The sequence below is a fragment of the Pinus tabuliformis genome, chromosome 4_2 (assembly GCF_031772625.1).
Source record: "Pinus tabuliformis cultivar Carrire ecotype Pingquan chromosome 4_2, CPIR1, whole genome shotgun sequence".
Classification (NCBI taxonomy): Eukaryota; Viridiplantae; Streptophyta; class Pinopsida; order Pinales; family Pinaceae; genus Pinus; species Pinus tabuliformis.
In genome coordinates this window covers 265,208,704-265,233,025 of record NC_142304.1, presented here as the reverse complement: position 1 = coordinate 265,233,025, position 24,322 = coordinate 265,208,704, and positions in this window count along the sequence as shown.

The following is a 24,322-nucleotide window of genomic DNA, read 5'->3' as shown; positions in this document are numbered from 1 at the left end:
AAAGTGGATCTAGACATTAAAGTTGGTCGAAAATATACTATAAAAGGGGTCCTTAGAGAAGAAGCCCCAAATGGTATGCCCCCATGAAAATCCTCTCCTTCAATGCCTGGGGTGTTGGGGCCACCCCAAAAATGTGAGCCTTAAAAAGGCTCTTAAAGTACCTATATTCTAATATTGTGCTCTTACAATAAATTATGGTGTCGGGAGAAAAAGTGAAGGATTTTTTATGAGGTTGGTCAGTAAGTAATTTGGATGAAAATGACTTGTAGGAGGACTAGCTATAGCCTGTATCCCTTCAATTTCAGCCAAATAATTCACTTTTGGTAGCTTACTTATTTATGTTCATCTAGAAATCTTGGAATTCAATTCTATGTTTCAAGTAGTGAATTTATATGCCCCCATATATCAACAGAAAGGAGTATTGGGAGGACCTAAAGAGAGAAGTGTTTCTATAGGGTTCATATGTGATAATGGGAGGAGACCTAAACTTAACCATATCCCCAAGAGATATTTGGGTATTTCAGGCAAGGAGAGACCCTCTTAGTGATTATTTCTGACTTCTTTTTGTAGAAATAAAACTAGTGTATGTGGAGCCACTTAAAATTCTCCCACCTAGAGGAATTTCAGGAGTAGGGAGGATATACTTGTAGAGTTTTTAGACAGGCTATTTGTCTCTAAATCCATTAGAAAAGGGCCTCTATTGCTAATATCCATTGTGGAATCTAGAGGGATTTCAGACCATTTTCCCATCCTTCTCTAGTTGGAAAAATGAGTTCAAAATCACTTTGTGCCATTTAAATTTAATCCAACATGGCTCTAAGAGGAGGATTACAAGGATTTGGTGATGAAAAACTAGATCACTTACTCTCAAGAGTTGGGAGGTTCAGTTATGAAACATATGACATATAGTTTAACTCAAATAAAAAGCATTAGGAAATCTTGGTCCAAGGAGTTTAAGGATAAACATAAAGCTATCTTAAAGGAAACCAAGGGAAATATTCGAGAAATGTTTGAAAAAATAAGGGGGGTATTTTTAGATGCAAAGATCCAATACTTAAGATCCCTAAAGGAGGTAAGAAAGAGGTTGTTATACCAGGAGTAGCAGGAGTGGAGGTTAGAGAGCTAGGCTCTATGGATCTCAGAAGGGGAAAGAATTACAAAGTTTTTTCAAAATTATTCCAACCATAGGAGAAATATTAACACAATATGGTAATGACATAAGCATGATGGAGAGGTCCTAAATTAATTCAACCAAAAATTTGACGAAGGGGCCAGACACTTCCAAGGTATTAAGTTATGGAAGAAGAAATAAGTTAGGTATTATCCTCTATGAATAAAGGTAAAATCCCCAAACTTTATGGTTTCTATATCAATTTTTTTTAAGGTTTATATGATTCTCTCAAGGAGGACTTGGTGTTAGTAGTTCACAAATATCAGCACCCAGGAAAAGTGTTGGGGTATTTAAACTCAACTTTCATTTCCCTAATTCCATAAATGAAAAAAGGCTCTAGGATGGATGATTTTTTCCTAATCTCCTACTACAACATTTTTTATAAACTGATCTCCAAAATCATTGTGATCATAATGAAGTTGATTTTGAGGGAGATTATCTCAAAACAAAAAATTAGGTTTCTATAAAAAAGGAAAATACATGATGTAGTAGCTTTGGCCCAATAATCCCTTCGCTACATGGAAAAGGAGAAATAATTGGCACTGGTAGTCAAGTTAGATCTCTCAAAGGGATATTCTAGAGTGAATTGTACTTACATCAAGCTTATTCTTACGCAGTTGGGGGATGGATATTTTGGTGATAAATTGGATCATGGGATGTTTTAAATTGGTAACTTTCATACTTATAATCATGGGTCCCCTTCCCAGTTCTTCAAATCTTTGCGAGGACTCAAATAGGGTTACCCCTATCCCCATTCTTATTTATACTAGTGGCTAATGGCCTAAGTCAGTTAATTTCTTAGGAAAGGTCCTTAGAAAAAATTAAAGGAGTGAGGGTTTTAGTTTAAAAATATCTGTCACACCTCTTGTTTGTAGATGATGTGTTCCTACTAGGAGAATGTTCTTGCTCATATTTAGTAGCAATTTCTCAATTCCCTGCACTCTTTTTCATATCCTTAGGGATGGTTATAAATGAACAAAATTCATGTATCCTTCAAAAAAACTTGATAAAAGTCCAACAATAGATGTTAAAGGAGATCCTCGTCTGTCAGTCCAAGCCCCCGGGGGATGTTTTCAAGTATTTATGGTTCTATCTAAAACCCCTCTCCTACCATATTGAGGATTTAATGTGGTTGTATTATGGTTTGGACCAACATATTTATGTCGAGAGGAGGACAATTGGTCCTCTTAAAATAATTTATTCAAAGTATCTTGGTCTATTGGGTGTCCATAGCCTTATTTCCCAAGGAAATTATAAATTAGATAAAGAATAAGGCCTTATGTTTCCTGTGGTCAAGAAGCGGGTAGAAGGAGGGCATCCCCCTAGTAAAATGGACTAAGGTAGCAATGAAAAAATAATTAGGAGGATGGGGTTTGGAAAATATATTCCTTTCCTCCCAACCTCTGGAGACAAAAAGCATGTGGTGCTTGATAGAAAATACAAGCCTCTAGGGGAAACTAATGGCGTCAAAGTACTTTCTAGTTCAATCTATAGTTCTTTGGATCCAAAATTCTTGTAAGTAGGAAAATAATGCTTCTATTGTGTTAGAAGTTGATAAAATATTTTCCTCTTGTAGGAGATTAGGTTCTTGGAAAATAGTTGACGACATAAGTTTTAGAATCAGGGAAGATACCTGGATTAAATTTTCACAAGAAGTGCTAAGTGATATTCACTCTCAAAAAATATATTTCCTAGTCGATGCAAGGTCCTTGTAGCCCAAAGAATGGGTAAGGGGCCAATAAAATTTGTTGAAGCCCTAGCCTTCATTGGAGAAAAATAGTAGAATGGGGACATTATGTGGTGTCTCTTCACTCAAACTTCATTAGTCTCAACACCAATGAACCTGATTCCTTAATCTAGATAAAAAAAGGCCTTAGGATATTACACAACCAAATTAGGTTATCTAAATAAAAAAGAGGTGGAGGCTCCTCTTGAGAGAAAATGGTGGTGGGAGCTTCTTTGGAAGAACTTTAACCCCTTCAAATGAAAAATTATTTTATGGTTGGACTTGAAAAATGAACTTTTTACCTCAACCATTTTTCTTAAGAAAGGATGGGTTGGACCAAACAGATGTGCCCTTTGTGAGGAAAGTGAAGAATTAATTATTAACCTTTTTATGTATTGTCCTTATGTAGGGAAGGTATGAAACGTGATGGTAGTCAAGCTAAAAGCTTTCGCGGTTTGGATTTCAAGTTGTACATATACCTTTTAATGATATGGGAAATGGACTGATCCATGAAAGGTTACGTTTTGTTCCCATGCTTAATGGTTTTAGGAGTCTGCCGCGCACAAAAACATGTCATCTTCCAAGGTAAGAAAATCCAAGAAAAGGTAACAGTCGAACTGGATAGGAGATGGGTTGAAGAGTACAAGAGCCCTCCAAAGCAGGTCAAAATCAGGAATCTTCACCACCAATGGTTCACATATTTCCATGGGTATTCTTCAATGGGGCCAGTCAAGGTCAACCCCCTATGATAGGTGCAGGAGAAATTATTTTCCTCTCAGCAAGCCACATAATCCACATTACTTATGCAGGTGGTCATGAGACCAACATAATACTAGAGCTTCCTCCCATGTATGCATTGCTCCATCAAGCATCTTAGAAGTGGGTGGTGAAAATTCATGTGTTTGGGGATTCATGGGTAGTAGACTAGGCCTCTCACAAAGGTCGAATAGAAGCAACCAACCTAGGTCCAATTTTATAATAACTGTAGGACACAATCACAACATTCAAAGACATTTATTTCTCCCACATCTTCCATGAGTTAAACCAATAGGAATACACTCTCTCTAAATAAACAATGTCTCTACTAGTTAGAGCTTACATTTCTAGATAATTGAAGGAAGACAAAGTTACAAATGGTGCGATTTGAATTCAATAAGGTAGTTTTCAGAACAACACTTAGCAGGGTCGGGAGGTCGATTTTATGATTTTTAGTGTTTTGTGTTTTGACAAACTTTGTATAGTTTTATAAAGAATATGTGGGAAGGACACAGACGAGGTTTACAATTATAAGTCTGAGGGAAAGAATTTACCCAAAAGGCATGTACCCAAAAATCCAAGCGGTTGTAACATGTATATTCAGTTGAATATAAAATATTTTTTCTTCCAGCATATATATATAGAGAGAGAGAGAGTTGTGTGTGTTTACTATGTAATAGAGTTGACTTACATATAGTTATTCATTATAATTAAGTTTAGCTGTATTTATTTATTTATTCTACTCTTTTTAATGCAACGTTACATAATGTGACAACATTTCCTCCGTGACAGGCTATAGAGCTCCTCTCAACACAATGAAAAAAAATATTCATTAAAATATTAATGAATTTTATAATAATATCTAATAAACTTCAAATGAAATTATATCAAAGTAATAAATAAAGACAATAATACTTAAAAAATAGTATAATTTGAATCATTAATGTTGGAATTAATTATAAATGTTAAGAGAGTTTGGTTGGTTGATAAAGCAATGACATTTTCATTCACCCTAAAAAGGTTGAAACCCCTTAAGAATATGGTCACCCCTCATGTAATGGTCAATTTTATCTATATTATAAACATTATGATTGTAGGCACAATTATCCTTCTAACTCATATATCATTGATGTGATCACCTTGTAAGCACTCTAACCCTGTACCCACTTGTTGATGTTTTTACCTATTGGGGAAAAGAGTCAACCTATTAGGGCCTATTTTTAGGTTCCCTTTATGTTTTTATAGGGGTGGTACTCCTCTTTATGCACACACTTAGATATTCAAAGTAACTTAATTGTCAAAATGTAGACATTCAACACATGCACTTGAGACTTGGGCTAGGTGTTTTCAAAATAAAAATAAATAACAATAACATAATTAAATACATTTTTCAACAGTCATTCCAAAACAATCATCCATTCACACAACATGACGGGAAAAATTTGAAACAAATTCAATAGACCTAAATAAATGAGTATGGTATAGATATTAGAGAGATATAAAACCATTTCAATCATTTAAATTCAAAAGAGCATATGAAAACATTCACAAGATTCCTACAACTTTTTTAAAAGTCTTTGAACCACAAATGGGATGTTCTCCCACAAGATTTGTCTTGAGATTCAAAGAATAAGTTTACATATCTTAATAAAGTTAAATGCCTAAATCACTTGACAACATCCTAACATTTACTGCAAATGTAAAGGAATTCATCCCTAATGGATTGGGATTGGGTTCCCATGGACCATTTAATGCAAGGGTACCTAGAAGAAATAAATAAATTGCAATCAATAATCGACTCTAAAAACATATAAGAAGCTCATAATGTTGGATGATCAAAGAGTGGGAATAAAGTGGGGAATTGCTTCAAAATAAATAAATAGCACTCACAAAATTATAGAAGGATGAAGTGTGGGTGAATTGATGATGATATCCCATGGTTGTTGTAGAAGCATGTATATATGTGAATGTTGGAAGCTCATTAATCTAATCGCTCATATAATTACTCAATATTAATAATTTCATTCAAGTAATTTCTAATCCACTCTTCAATGCCATTCCTTCATTTGCGGGACCATTATATCTTGTTTAACCCTTAATGGAAATATTTATTCCTCTAAGTGCTACACATATGACCATAGTTGTTATACCATAGCCAATTTGTCCTCATTTCCATTAACAAACATGATCAACCATTTCTTGATTTGAGCTTGAGCAAATTCAGCTAAGTTGTTGAATTCGAAATTTAACTAGACTTTAATAACATCCCATTCTTCTTCTAATACATCTATGTGGATCAAAATGGAGCCCCTAATAATTCATGAGCCCTGTAAATCTTCAAAAACTTTAAGGCTTTGAGAAGGAATTACTCATACAATGATCAGTACTCAAACACTCCACAATAGCATCTTGTAACATTTTTATTCTCACAGACCATCCTTCCTTGATCTGTTTAATCCTTTTTCCTCCAGGGAGGCCTTGGTTTCTTTGGAAATTTGTTAGAGAATTAATTTTATAAAGAGGGTCAATAAAGCATTATAAACAAATTGTTCGTCATGATCACGTTATTTCTTCATATATTCAGTGAATGAATGGATTCTTTTAGAGAGTTTTCTCAAATGTAGAGAAACCTCTCATGCTTCTTTAATAATTTCTTGTCACTTATTTATGTTCATTGTGACATAGGACCTAATTCCATTAAATAGCTAGGATTTTTTTGTTATTTTCTGGGGTGTGGTAGGTGTAATCGCTGCAACTTTAGGTGTTTGGATGGCCAGAGAGGTTATGAATATGGTAGTGGGGTAAATAACCTCTTCAAGTTCATTTATTCCTCTTTTCAACCTCAGATTCTCTGCCTCTTGGTTTGTAACAGAGTAAGCAAGGATATCCCTTGTAGTCTAGTGTAATTTCGAGATTCAAGTAGGTCCAACTCCTAAAATATCCACCTTGGACTTCCATTTATTATTAATCTTCTTATTTCACATGTGCACCTTCTTAGATTGCAACTTCTTGGTAGTCTGGTCATAGTGGGTATTGTGCATAGTTAAATACTATCCTCAAAGTTAATTGACTCAAAAATCAATTCTTCAACTAATTTTTTATTCTCTTCCATGCATGATACTGCCCAATATGGAGTAGTAACACCATACACTTCCATATCCATGGGTCCTTTTGCATGTTGGGACCCCTTTTTGCTTATTCTTTTACTCTTTTATGAAGTAACAACATGGGAAATTTCAAGGGTGATTCATGGTGGTGGTTTTTCTCCATCATCTCCTCCATTAGAACTTTGATCATTACTCTCCCCTCAAAGGACTATATTATCATTTCTCCTTTGAGTTGAGAAGGAACTTTGGAAAGCCTATGTAATTGAAGTTGATTAAGTACTAGTCGACTTCTTTCATCTTTCCTCAATTCTTCCTTCAATATTGGTGTTCACTTTTGTGACTATATCATCAATAGGAATAGGTGTCTTGCTCTCTTTCGATGGGTTGGTGTGAGTTTATCCACTTTCTTCAATAGCTCTAGTAAATAAATTTCCAAATCTTTCTAATGTCAAATGTTTGGAAATATACCTTTTGGATTGATTCCTTACGAAGATTCAACCTCATCCAAATTAAAGGGATTCAATATCTCAGAGAATTCCACAATATGAGTAGAATTGTTCGTAGTAATGTCTCCAATAATAAATGGCAGTGTTATATACTACTTATTTTTCTTTCTCTCAAATAAGATAAGCAAGGCGTGATACTATCTACAAACCTCTATAATAAAATATCATTCCATAACAAATTTAGGTAACAATATTATAGGTTCATCGTGATATCCATATAGTCTCATGAGAGTATGGTCTTATTTTTTCTCATGTATCTACTTTTCCCATAAGAATTTATGGACATCTAATGATATTCTCTTGGGTTCCTATCCTATTATTATATGGTTGAATTGTTTGACAAACAAGTATTGTACTTGACAAAAATGGAAGAGGGCTTTATGTTACCATAAGATTGGGTACCATAATTGCATTGGTTCTATGTCACGACTCAAATTTATTTTGTGGGGTAATCCATCAAAAGAATTGCAAGAAGTAATGAACATTAATAGGTAAGTTGTCATAAAGAATTTTTGGTTCATAAATTAATTAACTAGTTGAAAGGAAATCTCATTTGAAATGACTTTTTCCTAATCAAATATGACATCCTATTTAAAAATAATAATGTATGTACAAAATTGACCTAGGCGTATTACTTATAGTTTCTCATCCTATACTATGGGAAAATAACCAAGAAAAAACTCTATAAGGTTTGGTGAGTATAGAGATATTGATGAAAGATAGGTTGGATGGGACCTGTGTAGAAGGCATCATGAATTCTTGAATGACATTCATTCTTCCACCTTGGGAATATAGAAAATCAACCACCTAAGATAACTTTAACTGCTTTGTGGTTTTTCACAACTTTAATATCTTCTTAAAGACCTTAGGAGTTAACATAATTGGGTTCTTCTTTAGACCAAGCTTCATACTTTTGGTATTAACATCAAACTGTTAGGCACACCAGTTAACAATTTCTCTAAAGTCAAATACTTTTGGGATGCATGCAATGGTTACCAATCCTATACTCTAATTTTTTTTATTCTTCCTCTCTTCTTGGGCCAAATTTAAGTACCATTGGTTTATAGTTGACTAGTGGAAGTTCTTGTCCCAATGAGCCAATGAGTTAGCTATATGGCCACAAATTGTATCCTTCTTTATTTTGGTTTCTTTCGTACTTATTTCTTCAATGTACTTAGGAATATGGAATAAATAAATGAGGCTTTATTGCAATTATTTGCTATTAAATCCTCATTTTACAATAGCATTTATTAGGATGCTAATTCTTCACATACCACCGTCATTGGGCCATGCAAGAACAATAACAAGAATTTAATAATTTACGGAAAATATTTAAGAGGCATGTTGGTAGGTATTCACTTAGTACAATATCAAGCACTTATTTTTACCTCTAAGATTGAAATTTCTTAAAATATCTTTCAATTAACCTTAAAAGGAGAAAATGATTGATATCCACTAAGTATGGAATAAAGGTGGTGAAATCGAATTTATGGAGTGTCATATATGGATATTTGATAGGTGTCGGATATTTCTTGTTTGGAGAAAAGGATGTGTAGAAAGTTGAACTACGTAAAGGATAAATTGTGCTAAATAAATGGATATGCGGGGCAAAGAAGTTTTTGAAGAATTGGGTAGTGTAGTTCTTCCACACATATTAAAATGACTATGGATAAGGATGTAGGGAGGAGTGTGCATGAAGAAGTTTGTGTAGAAAGTGGAGATGTGAGGAGTGTAGAGCAATGATATGTTTTCACACATTAGATATGTAGAAAAATGACTAAGTACAAGATCTTTTTGTGGTATATAATACATACTAATGATGGCAGGGCACAAAATATGTCAACACCACTATACCCCCTAAACCTTTAACCCTTAATAAAATCATCCTTTGATGCACTATGTATCCCAAACACAAAAACCCCTTAACGGAGCTAAACCCCTAAACGTGATGACATAAAACACATTATATCTCCTAAATACTATAATTTTTTATAAAATAGCCATTAAACCACTATGACACTATATCGCTTGACTTGTATTACCCTTGATACACCCAAAATTTAACACACTATGACCCTTAAGAAACTAATCTAAAAAAAGACTCCCATCACAATTATTGACCATGGTTCACCATATCAAACCACTAACCCTTTATCCCCTAATCTATTAATCACTTAACCCACTAGGCAATATTAGCATATGTTGACAAAATGCCTAACCCATTAAACCATATTCACATGTACTGATTAATGATGAATCAATCAACATAAATAATCAAACTCAATTATCATCAGTAGCCATTAATCCTTTATCATGGTTATGCATTGTTGACCATATTGACCAAGGTTGGCTTTCTTGACAATAATGACCAATTTAATCATATTTTTCCATATTAATCATATTTTATCACAATGAAACACTAATCTCAAATCCCTTAATTTACTAACCCATGACCCACCAACCCTAGTAACCCGCGAACCATCATTGGTTGTTGTTATCCATATAGATTGTGGGTAACCATGGTTGACATATAAAACCATAAATTTCATAACTAACTGATGTCATTAAGCCCAATCCCTTATTCCTCTAAGCCACTAAGACCCTCATACTATAAGCCTTAACCCTTATGGCCCTTATAAATCATGCCCTAATTCATTATGAACTAAAATAAATTAACACCGTAATACACCATGACACATAATCACTATTGCCTTAAACATAATATACCCCCAAACTCCTATGAATCTTCACATAATCACCCCTTGACACATTGTGACCTCAAGGGCCCTGATCTTATAGTGCACTTTGACCTTGAATGTAGTAACCTTTAATACACTTTTACCCTTAATTATTATGATTTATGATGTAATCACCCACTAATACATTATGATGTCGAACACACTAGCTTCTTAATATACCATAGCCCCTAATAACTATCAACCTATACATAATATGCCCATTGATCCATAAGAACCTTGATATAGAAACTTCTTGAGAGAATCACCTCTTAACTCATTGCCACCTTAAAAACACTAACTCCATAATACACCCCAACCCTAAACACTATAAAACCAAGATACATTACTAACCTTAACCCCTATGACCCATGGTGAAATCACCCCCTAACACATTATGCATTCATCAAACTAACCTCCAATATCATAAACCTAAATCCATACAAACCCAAACATAATATACCCCCTAATCCTTATGAACCTTAACATAATCACCCACTAACATGTAATTTTCCAAAAAGATGCTCAAGATGTGCATATCGACTCATGCAATTCAACAGAGCATTTCACAATTCATGAGGTACCTTCTTTCATGTGACACAATTTTTCCAAAAGGAGGCTCAAGAGCATCGCATCATCTCATTCAATTCAAATGGCTTGAGAAACATCCAAATGGGTATCCAGACATGCTCTCCAATTTTCAAATGGAGCATTTCATCGCTTGTGAGGTACCTTCTTTCACATGATGTGAATTTTCCAAAAGGAGTCCGATGAACCATGGAAAAATTTAGGGGTTAATTTTTGTAGGTGGGCTAATTTTCGATGATTTTTGCAAAAAATGTTTTGCCAATTTCCATTTTTTCTAAAAATGATTTCCCAAATTTTATAGGATAAAATTATTTTATCTTTGAAATCGCAAAATATTTATAGAGACTATATATAAAATTATTAGAAATTTGAATATTTTTACAACGAGATCAACAAACATTTTACAATTTGCATATTAGGGAGTAGTGAGATTCTCCAAGATTTCTAAACTTTAAGATAAATTTTCATCCTTAAAATTTTCCCCACCAAGAACATTGCATCATCTTGTGCATTTGAAACCATTTGTGAAACTCTGAAATAGGTATCCAAATATGCTCTTAGACTTTGAAACAAAAACTTTGAATATTTGAGGTTCCTTCCTTCGCACAACATGAATCTCTAAAAAGGAGGATTATGATTGATATGCCATCTCATGCAATTCTAATTACTTGTGAAACTCCCAAATGGGTATCCAAATATGCTCTCAGATTTTGAAATGAATAATTTCACTACTCATGAGGTACCCTCTTTTTTCCTGAACCAAATTTGCCGAAAAGAGGACCAAGAGTTGCTCATCATCTTTTGTTATTAAAAACAATTGTGAAACTCCCAAATGGGTATCCAAATATGCTCATAGATTTTGAAATGGAGAATTTTATAGCTCATGAGGTGCTTTATTTCACGTGACACAAATTTTCCAAAAGGTGGCCCACGGACATCATATCGTATTATGCAATTTGGATGTGAAACTCCCCAATGAGTATCCAAATATGCCCTTAGATTTTGAAACTGAGAATTTCACTGCTCATGATGTGTCTTCTTTCACATAACCTGAATTTTCAAAAAAGAGGCCTAAGAATGATGTGTTGTCTTGTGCAATTTAGACCACTTGTGAAACTTCAAAATGGGTATCCAAATATGCTCTCAGATTATGAAACCAAGAATTTCACAACTCGTGAGGTGCCTTCTTTCACGTGACTTGAATTTGCCAAAAAAAGGCCCAAAAATAATGGGTGATCTCGTGCAATTTTAGATCACTTGTGAAACTCCCAAATGGGTATGAAGCTTTGATTAAGAGAGATGTTAGAAGAAGAACCAATTTAAAAAGTATAAAATAAATTAGATGAAGAAAAATATTAGATAGAATATTTAAAAATATTAATATATTTATTAATATCAATTATATTATTATAATATTAAAATAAGAAAAATAAATTCAAGGTGAACAAGTTTCGAAGAGAAAGGAATAAATTATTATTAATAAAAATAATAATAAATTGTGATATCAATAAAAAAGGAAAAAAGGGAAGGAGGATAAAAGAGGAAAACCAAGAAGCAAATAAAATAAACAAAAAAAAACATAATTAAATTAAATAAAAGTATTCCAATGATAATTGATTAAATAAATAAAAGAGGTGGGGAAGGTCTAGGAAGAAGGGCTTAGTGGTTGAGGCAATGAATAATGTGCTTTCAAGATTGGCTAAGTTTACAACTATCTTTGTTATTAAAGTTATCCTTGTGCTTTTCAATCTCTAAGGCTTTATGAATGAAGTAAGAAGTGCAGTGGGGAGTTGGGGCTAAAAGTTTAGTTTGGTTGAAACAAATGAGATGTTTTGTTTTAAAGGAATTCTTTGCAATTTCATATTTGAATATGAAATTGTGGTTTGTGTTAGTAATATGTTCTTTGACATAGTATTTAAATTTGCACCCAGTTTGGCGAGTGTATGAATTGCAACAGTAGCCAGGAATTTCATAAACCCATAATCCTAGCATCGAATATTACTTGTCTCTAACAGAATGTAGTAATTTCTTAAGAGTTGTATATGGTTTAAAGAGTATTTTGATATTCTTTTTGGAAAATATTTTGGAGATAAGATCAATGGTGCCTGGGATGTATAGAAGTGAAATGAGAGTTTAAGGCATCGGTGTGGGTGGACTTTTCAAAATTAGGATTTTGAACCCCACGAAATTCTTTGTTAATTTGGAACCTAGAATATCCATCGACCATCATTGCTTTAGTCAAATAATCTTTTTGAATGTTTTTTTATTTTGGGGCCCAAAGTACCCATTGACCACCAATGCTCTAGGCAACTAATATTTTTCAATGTTTTGTTAAATTGGGACCTAGATTATCCATGGAATATCCAAAACTGCAATTGTTGATCATTCCTTTCAAACAAAACATCTCATTTGTTTTGAGCAAACTAAAATGTTATCCTCAACTCCCAAGTACACTTCTTGCATCATTCGTGAAGCCTTAGAAATTAAAAAACATCAAGATAAATTTAATCATAAAGATGACTATAAACTTAGACAGTCTTGCAAATTGTTTACTCATTGCCTCAATCACTAAATGCTTCTCCCTAGACCTTCCCTACCTCCTCTATTTCTTTAATCATTTATTCTTGGAATACTTTTATTTGATCGTGATTTCACTTTGTTTATTTTATTTTACATCATGGTTTCCCTCCTTTATCCAACTTCCCTTTTTTATTCACAATATATTTGTAATTTTATTTATTCCTTACTCCTCTAATCTTGTGCACCTTACTTTAATCCTATTTTTCTTATTTTAATATTTTAATATAAATTTTCTTCCCCAAGAAAAATCATAATTTCCATTATGATAAAATATGAAAATTACATGTTGTATGGTTCATAGATAACTAGACAAAAAGTGTTGATTTTACATATTAGTCACATTTGTTCAAGACATCCAAACAATAACAAAAATAATTACATCATTACAATAAGGATAATAATGTTCTGTGTATATAGTCCAATAGGAGTGAGTGTTGTATGTTATCATAAAGAGGTGGTAGATAAACAATGACAATGGTTATGATGTGCCAAAAAGGACCCAAAAACAAGATCAATCTTGTAAATCTGCATCTGGTTGTAGATTCTCGGTGAAAGGAGAACAATAATATTGATACTGATCAATGTTGTTGATTTATGTCATATGCCAAGTACCAAACGTCTGTTGTGCGCCTTCTTTGGATAATCGATCTGAAATATGGTTATGCTTCCTATAAATGTGATGACAAGAGATGAAGTCAAAACGAGATTTGAGGAGTGTTACTTCATCCAATAAACTTTTGAGAGTGTGTGTGTCATAGGTGGATTGTGATGTGATCCAATCGATCACCACTTTGGAGTCATCGAATATTTGAAGATGGGTGCACTGCTTCTCAAGAGCGAATAATAGAAGAAGCTTAAGACTGAATAATTCAGCAAAACTGTTGGTGCCTTGGCCCAAGCCAACTTTTAGCTTGAAAAAGTGAGAATCAACGAGATATAGGAAAATCCCTCTGCCACAGAGACCATGTTGTGAGGATCCGTCAAAATATGCCCAGGGGAGAGACTAGACGATATGTTTCGTGGTTACATTACATAGTACTGGTGAATTTTCATCATCCGGAAGCAGAGCGAAAATTGTTGCAACTTGTGTCGCAATGCGCTCTAGGCTGAAGGGGGTGCCATGGAATATTTTCTGATTTTTCCCGATCCATATACCGAAATGCGCAAGTGGGGGAATGTTTTTAATCTTATTTGAGGATGATCCATTCCACCAATTTTCCGATGCTTGCAATAGTGGTCTAGCCTGTCATCTAATTGAAATGGATAGGCCATAGTATATAGAGTTCCATACCGAATCAATGACCTGGCAGGATAAAAATGAATGTTCTGTGGTTTCCTCCTATTGACAACATAATGCACACCATGAAAGACCACAGAACGAACACTGCTTTAGATTTTCCCCAATAAATAATTTATTCTCCAATATACATTAAAATAACATCTGAACTTTTGTTGGCCCCTTGAGCTTCCATAAATGTTTCCACCACCACAAAAAAAAGCCTAATTCCTTTAATTCAATAATAATAAAATATATAATAATATATTTTAAAATTTATAATTAATATAATATTAATCTCTTTAATATTTTTAAATATTCTTTTTAATTTTTTTTTCCATATTTAATTTAATTTATTAATTCTTCTCTCAACATTTTCAAAATTTTATTCTTTAATTTATTCTTATATTTACACATCCCATTTTACTCTTCAAAGATGGTTTACTTAATCTCCTGCATATACACTTTCTTTTCGCAATCATTTCAAACATTAAAGTTTTTATTTTTATTTCTAATGATGAGTGAAGTGTACATGTTAAAATATTTTAAAGTTCAAAACCTAATATATTTTCAAAAAACTTTTACAACAATACAATTAACTATAAAAATCTTCAAAGACAAAAACATATTATTACCAAGGTATTAAAGATCCCCAATTGAAATTATAAAATCAATGGGTAATGGATGCTTTCTTCGAAAAAATCATTGATTAAATCATTTGTCCCATATATGGTAATGCATACCAACTCATATAACAAGATCATCTAACATTATTAAGTTGATTAGAGTAACTCATCTTAGTAATAAAAAATTATTTTGCTCGCTTAGAGTGGATAACAATTCACTTTGAAAATGCCCATGCCAAAACAAAGTATGCTTATTATTTTAATATTAAAAACACTTGATTTTGGTACCCTTTGGATAAGTTGGCCATCAATGATGTGATTGTGGGATTATATTATTAAAAGTTTTTAATGATGGTACTAGTACTTCGTGACTTCCTTACTCGACTTTGGATTCCCCATAATAATTATGTTTTATTTTATTCATTAATTGACTGCTCTTTGGAAAACATTAATGAAAAGTTTTGGGCTAATGCTTACCAACTCATATAACAAGACAATTTATATATAAGAAAATAAAACATGATTATTGTTGTTATAGTCAATCGTGGGAATTTTATTTTATTTATTTATATATATATATTTTAAATGGAATAGATAAGAATAGCTATATATTAATTAATTTTATTTTATTGTTATGTTTTTATGTGTTTCTTTTTTAATTTAGCAATATATCGGTCAACAGAATTCCTCCGCCATTCTTTTCTCAGGGGACCACGGCCACGAGCATACGTAATCATTTGTTCGTTATTATCCAGGTGTCTAATTGACCAATCTGCATTTCAATTGAATTATTAAAAAAAGGCAAGGGTATCGCATTTTATGGCTTTTTAATTAATTTTATATAATATAATTATGTTATTGTTTTGTTTTTGATAAAGATTGTGAAATGCTCCATGTTTTGGGTGGATTCTCCACTCCACTCATTATTATGGATATATAAAATGTTAAAAAAATGTGTAAGGTGTATATTCAAAGAGATGATTTGTTATAATTGTTTAAATTTTTTTTATTAGGTCCACATTTTATTAAAGTATTGAACAAGAGTTATGATGATTTGTTATAATGGTTTAAATTTTTTTTATTAGGTCCACATTTTATTAAAGTATGGAATAAGAGTTATTTTAAATAATTGTTTAAAATGTGTATAATGTTTAAACTTAATTATTTTTATTAATTGATGTGATATTTTAAAGGTAATGAATATGGATAACAGCCAAGGGCAGAGAGAAATGGATAGAGATAAATTAGCATAGTGAGTGCACAGTGAAAGGTTAAGAAATTTATTCTATAAAGAAAGTATTAAAATGATTTTATAAAAAAATGACATTGATAATAATAATTTTTTTTCCAACTAAAAGTTTTATTTTTTATTAAATATAGCAATTTATTAATATTGCAAACAATTTTTTTATACTCAATTTACTTCTCCTTCAACAAATAATAATAAAACAAAACAAACATATATATATATATATCAAAACAACTAAAAAATAAATAAATAAAACTTCCTCATCTTTTTTCTCGCACTAAAAAACCCGAAATTTTGATTTTTTTCATTTTTTTCTTTAATTTTAAAATATATTGTTTTTTTTCCTTGAAAAAAATTGTAATTTTATTCAACTTAAACAAGGAACAAAATTACATTCTGATGCTGAAAGTATTTGGTCATATATGTCTATTGGGCTATGAATAATAATAAAAAAATGGTGTGAAAATCACATAAAATATGTCAAAGTTAGGTATGTTAAAAATCCCATAACTTCTTGATACCCCCATGTCTTTTTCATTATGTGTTTCCTCTTTCTACTGCTTTGATGCTTGGGTTGCTACAAATTCAGTACCCCCCATATGTGGATGGTTCTTTTTGGTCTATTATTTTTCTTCTTTCAAGAGACGAGGGTTAGATACCTGCCATCCATTTGACTTATGGGACTTTTGGCATCTTTTTTCTTATAGGAAAGTTCTCTGCAAGTGTTTTGTTTGAAAGCAAATTTGACATTTGAATGTCATATTATCATAATCTAATACCTAGGTCCACTGAAAGTTTTAATGATTCACTAAGATGTGATCAGATAGTCCTTTGCCCAAATTTATCCCTACATAGGTTTTGGAAAAAGTAAAGATAAGATATTTTATTTTTGTTCTTTCAAGGTCCATCTTTTTGAATTTTCCCAGTGTTTCCAATATCTCTAGGACCTTATGGTGCCAAAACGAAAGAGAGAGATTGAGTAGTCTCACCTATACTGCCATTTTTGAGACTACCATATTTATAGCATCAAAATGTGGAAACCATGGGGTAATGAAGAGCCTTGCTTTACCCCATAACCATGGTCCCTCATTTAGGATGAAATCCAAATCTTTCTGTGTATCAAATTGAGCTGTGAAGAAACCCTTGGAACATAAATAAATATCATAGATAGGGTTCCACCACACCACTGCCATAGAAAATTTGTAAAAAATACAGTTATGTCCTCAAACTCCATTCATGCTTATCATCAGAATGAACCTTGAGTCCTTCGAAAGCGCATAAAGCTTATATTTTTTTTAGTGATAGACCCAGCCTTGAGGAACTCCCATGGGGTCAATCCCCTCACATTCCCTTGTGATCCATGACTGTGTGATGATTGAAGGGAAATCGATTCTCCACATGACTAATCCATTATAGTTCACTTCCACTTAATTTTAATTTTAAATTTATTTTTGTTATGTTTAATTTAAAATTTTTAATTATTTTTTAATAAATCTGTTTTTACATTTTTTAAATATTTTTTACATTAATTTTTTATTATTTTAAATATACATTATAAAAAAAAAAGATATTTATCCTTTTAATCTTTAATAAACCAAATTTAAATTTACTTTATATTTCTTCTCTTTAATGTTATTATCCAATTATTATCCACCACATTTAATAATCACCACTACGAAATTTGATAGAAATTGCAACTGCTCAAGATTTTAAACTGAAAAATAAGAGACACAATTCTACTCTACTGATCTGTTGAATGGAAACCACAATTTAGAACAATGTGCATAGATGTGCAATAAGCAAAACCACAAATACACAGTGATTTCTAAGGGAACCCAACAGGTGAAAACCCCTCAAGCCTTTTTGCATTAATCAATTGAATAGAGAAACTAATACAATTGCTAGCTCCAACTCTAAGCTCAACCTACAAAAGAATAATTGTTCTCTTTTCTCTATGAGAAACTCTGGCCAACACTTAGCCAATTATTTGCTCACCAAGCCTCTTATTTCCTTGCGCAAATATAAAGGAAATTAGCCCCAGGAAAATAGGAATTTCCTCCAAATTGATTGAGAAATTCCCATGGATTGATCTTCTGACTCATTCAACACATGTACACTCAAAACTAGTCTACAATTGATGTTACATTGCCTTATCATCTCCACTTCACTTGGGGAACTTTAATTCCTTGCATGCGCTAGCTATTTTGGGCTAATTGATCTCTGAGTTAGATTGTTTTCCCACTGCACAACTGACCTTCAACTGTCTCTATCAAATAGTTAGAGGCCAGTTCATTGAATACATCTAAAAATAACTGAGATGGATTACTAAAATTTAGCAATCACACATGCATAATTGAACTCCAAGCCTTCTAACTCAAATTTACTGAGTTAACTAAGTGACAGGATCCATGTCACACAATCCAAGTTGTTCTGCTGATGTGGAAATTCAATTTACTCAATTTTACTAAGGCTAAAGTCAAATTGAGCCTTTCTTGCTACATTTTTTCAACACTCCCTCTTAGCAAGAAAGGGATTTTTCACCACCCCTATCCTACACCCATGGAATTTGATTTTACCTCTTGATAATGCATTTGTTGATTCATACTTATGCAGGAATGCAATAGATACATATATAAACATAAAAAAAATGGAGAAAAAATAAAACTTCATTTCTTTAACATCAAAGAACTGAAATATGATTACATATAGAATGGAAATAAACTAGTTCGGGTGATAGTAGCTTATCTCTCAGAAGAGATGTGGAGGCTACATGCCTCTAAACTGTGTTACAATGAGGCTCAAGGGGATTTTTATTATTGAACAATAAAGGGAAGCCCTAAACAACCAAAAACCTAACACTAGGAGATGGAATGTTGAGATTTTGTGGGCCCCATTGGGGTTAGTTGGGAAGTTAACTTCCTGAGGTCGTAACTTGGTCATATGATCTCTGTTTGGCATGTACGATACCTTGTTAGAAAGATCTATGTGAGCACTACATAATTTGCGATAGGCACCCACTTATGGTTATGGGCCTATGCCAAACCACAAAAAAATGTCATTTAGGGGGTCGAAATAGCTCTGAAAGTTCAGGACCCAAAAAAGCTGCTAAAAATAGTAAATATTGCTATAATCAGGGAAACTGATGAAACTGACTAAAGGTTTAGGTGGAATAGGTGGGTGGCCATGAATATCCACCCAGATAAGTGCTCCCTCCTTAGGAAGCAATGGTCCCCATTGCATGTAGAGCCTCCATGAGGCGAGGAAATTTTTGTTGAACCTAGTCCCTCGTGAGCCACTTTCCCTAGTGAAGGAGTTGACCTGCTTTGACAACTTGATATAGTGGGACCCTCTATTGGTGAGTGTTCTTGATCTATGTGTCCATGATCCTATCAGTTGTGGCATGTTTGATACAACTTGGGTTGAGCTTTGCTGCTGTCAAATACTCAACAACGTCGAATGTGTCCAATAATGGGGGAAAGTATAGTTGCAACCAATCCACATTGAATAATGGGTGCAGGCCAAGGAATGGTGGAAAGTTGAGCAAGAAATCATTGTCCCCTACAACCTTAGTGATGGTGTAAGGCCCATATCAGAGCAAGTGAACCTTGCAGTGGGGCACAACGAGGCGCTTCTTCTGCAAATGTAACCAAACTTTGTCGCCCACATGGAACTTGTGTGGCACCCGATGTTGATCATGACACTACTTGTACTTTTCATTTGATCTGTCCAATATCTCATGGACATGTTGGAAAATGTGTTGAATGTGCTCAATGAAGCTATTAGCCTTGTCAGCTTCAGAATGCACATGAGCTGAATCTACTTGAGTAGCTGCAAATGGTATGACAACATCAATGGGACATAGTGGTTGGAATCCCAGTCCCACATGAAAGGGGATGTGGCCAGTTGAGTTGTGGAGAGCCCTGTTGTAGATGTGTTGTACATAGGGGAGGATCTCATCCCACGTGTGTGGGTGCTTCGAGTTGTACATGCGGAGGATATGCATGATCATCTTGTTGATGACCTTTGTTTGGCTATTAGTTTAGGGGTGAAAGGTCATGGACTTAATAAGCTTGGTATCCAACAACCACCAGAGCCTTGACCATAATGCACTTCGCAAACAACTGTCCCAATATGATATAATGGACTGTGGGATCCCAAAGTGTACCCATACTTATTCAAAGAAGAGTTTGGAAATGGCTTCTGATCAGATACTCTTCCTACAGGCTGCGAGAATGGCCATCTTAGAGAATTTTTTGATGGCCACGAAAACACAGTCATTGCCATGCTTGTTAGAAGGAAGACCTGACATATAATCCATGGAGATGGATTCCAAAGTATGCTAGGATTAGGAAGAAGAGTGTATAAACCTTGCTTCTTAATTGTAGGTTTGGAAATGGCGCAGGTTGTGCAACATCTGATGTACTTCCCAAAATCTTGTCAAAGTTTTGGCCAATAAAAACACTTCTGCAATACAACCACTGTATTTTTTGCCCCAAAATGTTTAGCGACTCGTCTATAGTGTGCCTCCCAAATCATCTTAGAATTATCACTTGAAGGTACACAAAGGTGTCCTAGGTGGCATAATAACACATCTTGGAGGTGAAAGTATGGAACCTGCTTACCTTCCAGGAGCATCTGGTATGTGGTTCAAAATTTCGGATCAATTTGTAAAGACGTAGCCATTCCGAAGTGTCGTGTCCACAATAGTCGAGCACAGTGGTCACTGTCATGCCCAACAGTGTGGTGAGGCAGCTTGCAACATTATTGGTGCTACCCCTCTTTTACTTAATGTTCAAATGGAATTGTTGTAGGTATGTGGACCATTCTAGATGGCGATCATTTTGCAAATTTCCTTGTGTCTTTATGAATTGCAGGGGTTGGTTGTCTGTTTGGATGACCATTTCCTTCCCCATAATGTAATGCTTCCATTGTTGGCAGGCCTGCACAATGGAATAATCTCTTTGTCATAGTTGGGATACTTTCAGACTATGTCTGAAAGTGTCTCACTGTGATATGCCATTGGATGCCCCTACTGGGTATCAACTTCACCAATAGCATATTCGAGGCATTTGTATCAATCTAAAATGGTTGGTACATGTATGCTAATGTGAGCACTGGTGCAGATCAGAGGTGATGCTTCAACTCATAAAATGCCTTTTGTTTGGATTCATACCAAAAGAACTTTTATTTTGCTCCACCCTTTATGACTTGACTCAAAGGCCAAGTGATATGAGGAGCCCTTTCTAGAGGCTGTGGATGTGGTCACAATCTTCTTCTTGCCCTGAGGGAGAATCATAAGGAAGAAAAATTCCCGAGTCTTGGAAATGATTTTACTGCATTGCTTCACAGAGATCAAATAGATGGCAGTAGGAGGTGCTTCCTTCGTTATCTTGTATAACATATTGCCCAAAGTAATAATAACAGTGTGAGGCCTAGACTCATACACAACATGTTGCTTCCACAAGTATAGTTGTCATAATAATACATCACAAACTTCAAGAGGGTCAACATCACACAATACCTCATATGTGAAGGGATTGATGTTGTAGGGAAGGCAGCACTGCTAGTGGACGTGGGTATCTTGTCCTTTGTGAAGCCACCCAATGGTGTATGGATGCGGATGTGGCATGGTTGATAGGCCCAACCACTTCACGACCTTTGCTGAAATGAGGTTGTTTTGACTCTTGCTGTCAACAATGAACTGTAACAGAGAACCCTTCACCCACATTTGTGAGTGGAAGAGATACTCCCCCTCCTCTAGATCTTCAGGCTTAATCTACGAGATCTTGGTGGTGGCAGTTGGCTCTGCATCAATAATCTGCTTCCCTTTTCCATTCCCCTTACCGGGTTATGTCTCAGAATAAGAATATGCATATGATTTTGAAGCCTTTAGTTCAGCCACAAGTGGCTGCTTGATTTGACACTCATGTGTGTTGTGACTAGGTCTCTTATGGAACTCACACCATTTTCCTATGTCCTTCTTTCTCTTCTTGGTGTTTTTCTTTGCCCGTGGCTTCAGCGGATTGCCTAGGTCAACCATCCTTAGCTTTTTCCTTTGTTCTGCGGTTTGGGAGTGCCTTTCACTTGCTTCATATTTGGAGATCCAAAGTCTCCCTTCTTCTATTTAAATTGTTTCTCGATATTGACAACATATTTATAGGCAGCGCCAAGCGAGGAGATGTCTAGGAACTCCATCTCATCCTGGATGTACTTGTGTATACAACTACGGTACTTGAGTATCAAATGATGCTCATAATCCTTGATACCCGACTTTCTATGAAGGCAATGAAAAATATTTGTGAATTCTGGCATGTCTTGGTCCCTTCCCTACCACAGCATGATCAACTTTATGTATTTATCTTCATATCTCCCAATAGGGTAATATTGTTCCTTGATGGCATCTCAAAAATAATTACAAGTGCGCGGGGCTAAAAAAAGTGAGAGTTATCTCTCGTCCTTCTTTTCACAATAGGTTTCCCTCCTATCCTTGACATGGGGGGCGACTTTGAGGAGTGCAAAAGTAATCTTTTCCCGATTGGAAAAATCATGAACCGAAAAATATCCCTCCAAAAGATTTAACCATCTAATTACGATGTCTGCATTTATCTCGCCTTCAAATATGGGAATGTCAAAGTTGACTTGTGCCTTAAAGGGAGTGGAGCCTCCAGAGTGGATGACAGATGAAGATGCATCACCTGTGTGTATTCGTTGAAGGATCTAGGAAAAGTTTTACATCATCGCATTCCCTTGTTGCTCAAGGTTTTGCTTCCAACAATATTTTGAAAGGATCACTTGCTCGCTTGTCTTTCTTTTCTTTTGCTATGGCAGGTCGTTGGGGTTTGTGAGGCTAGACTTGCAAAGGTTCAACTAGTTCGAGCCCTAACTCCTTATACCCTAACCTCAATGGGGACATGCAAAGAAAAATAGAGAAAGAGAAGACCGCTTTGATACCACTAATCCAAACTTATACAAGAACACAAAAGAAAACAAATATAAAAATAAACACAGAGGTGTAGAAAAAATAAAACTTCATTTCATTAACATTATAGAACTAAAATATGCTTACATACAAAATGGAAATAAACTAGCTCAGGTGATGGTAGATTATCTATGAGAAGCAATGTGTCAGCTACATGCCTATGAAATATGATTTTTTTTTTCTAAATATGACTAATTCTATTAATGTAACAAAAATGGTACAAGGAAGTACAGACCTCTGTAGAGCAAGCCTCAGATTATGCCATGTTTAACAACCAATAACTGAAAGTGACTGCCCGCACTGGGGAAACCAGTCCAAAACTAGAAGTGTTTGCTGCCCACGCAGGGGTAGCAGCCTGTAATGCCAGAGTGGAATAGTTTGTCAAACAAACATCAAAATTAACAACATTTACATAAAAGAAAGAACATAATAGACCCCTGAAGTTGGGAGTTGGGAACTCAAAACCTGAAAAAAAGAACTTTGGCCAGCTAGGTGTCATTAGTGGGAGGAGGTTCTTCCACTATCAGACACCTGTACGCCTCCATGTCATCTTCCTCATCCTGTTGATCTCTTGGCGTTGCTTCCATATTCTTGAAGCGACTTGGATTATTACGTCCTTGAGATGCGCTTGTGCGATCCGGAGCTTCTTCATGGCTTCTATGCATCTCTAAGCTGCTACCAGGGGCTTTTCTTTTGCTGGTGTTGGTCCTATCCTGAATGTTGCGAGCTGGGACTTCAGAGCTTTGAGGCTCCTCTATAAAAGCTATTGAAATGATTGCAATTATGCAAGGGAGTTCCAGTGTGCAGATAAATTGGAATTGGGCAGAGTGACTGGGTTGCAGATATGGGACAGAGACAACAGGAGGCTATGGAGCATCTTCAGCACGCCGAGAACCTGCTGTCTGAGCTTGCCCCTGACCACTGCAAGTGGCTGGATAACGTCTCATGATATGAGCCGTCGTCGAGGGGGAGGAAGAGTCATAAGGGGTCGATTTAGAGAGGGACAGGGAGGGGGGGAGAATT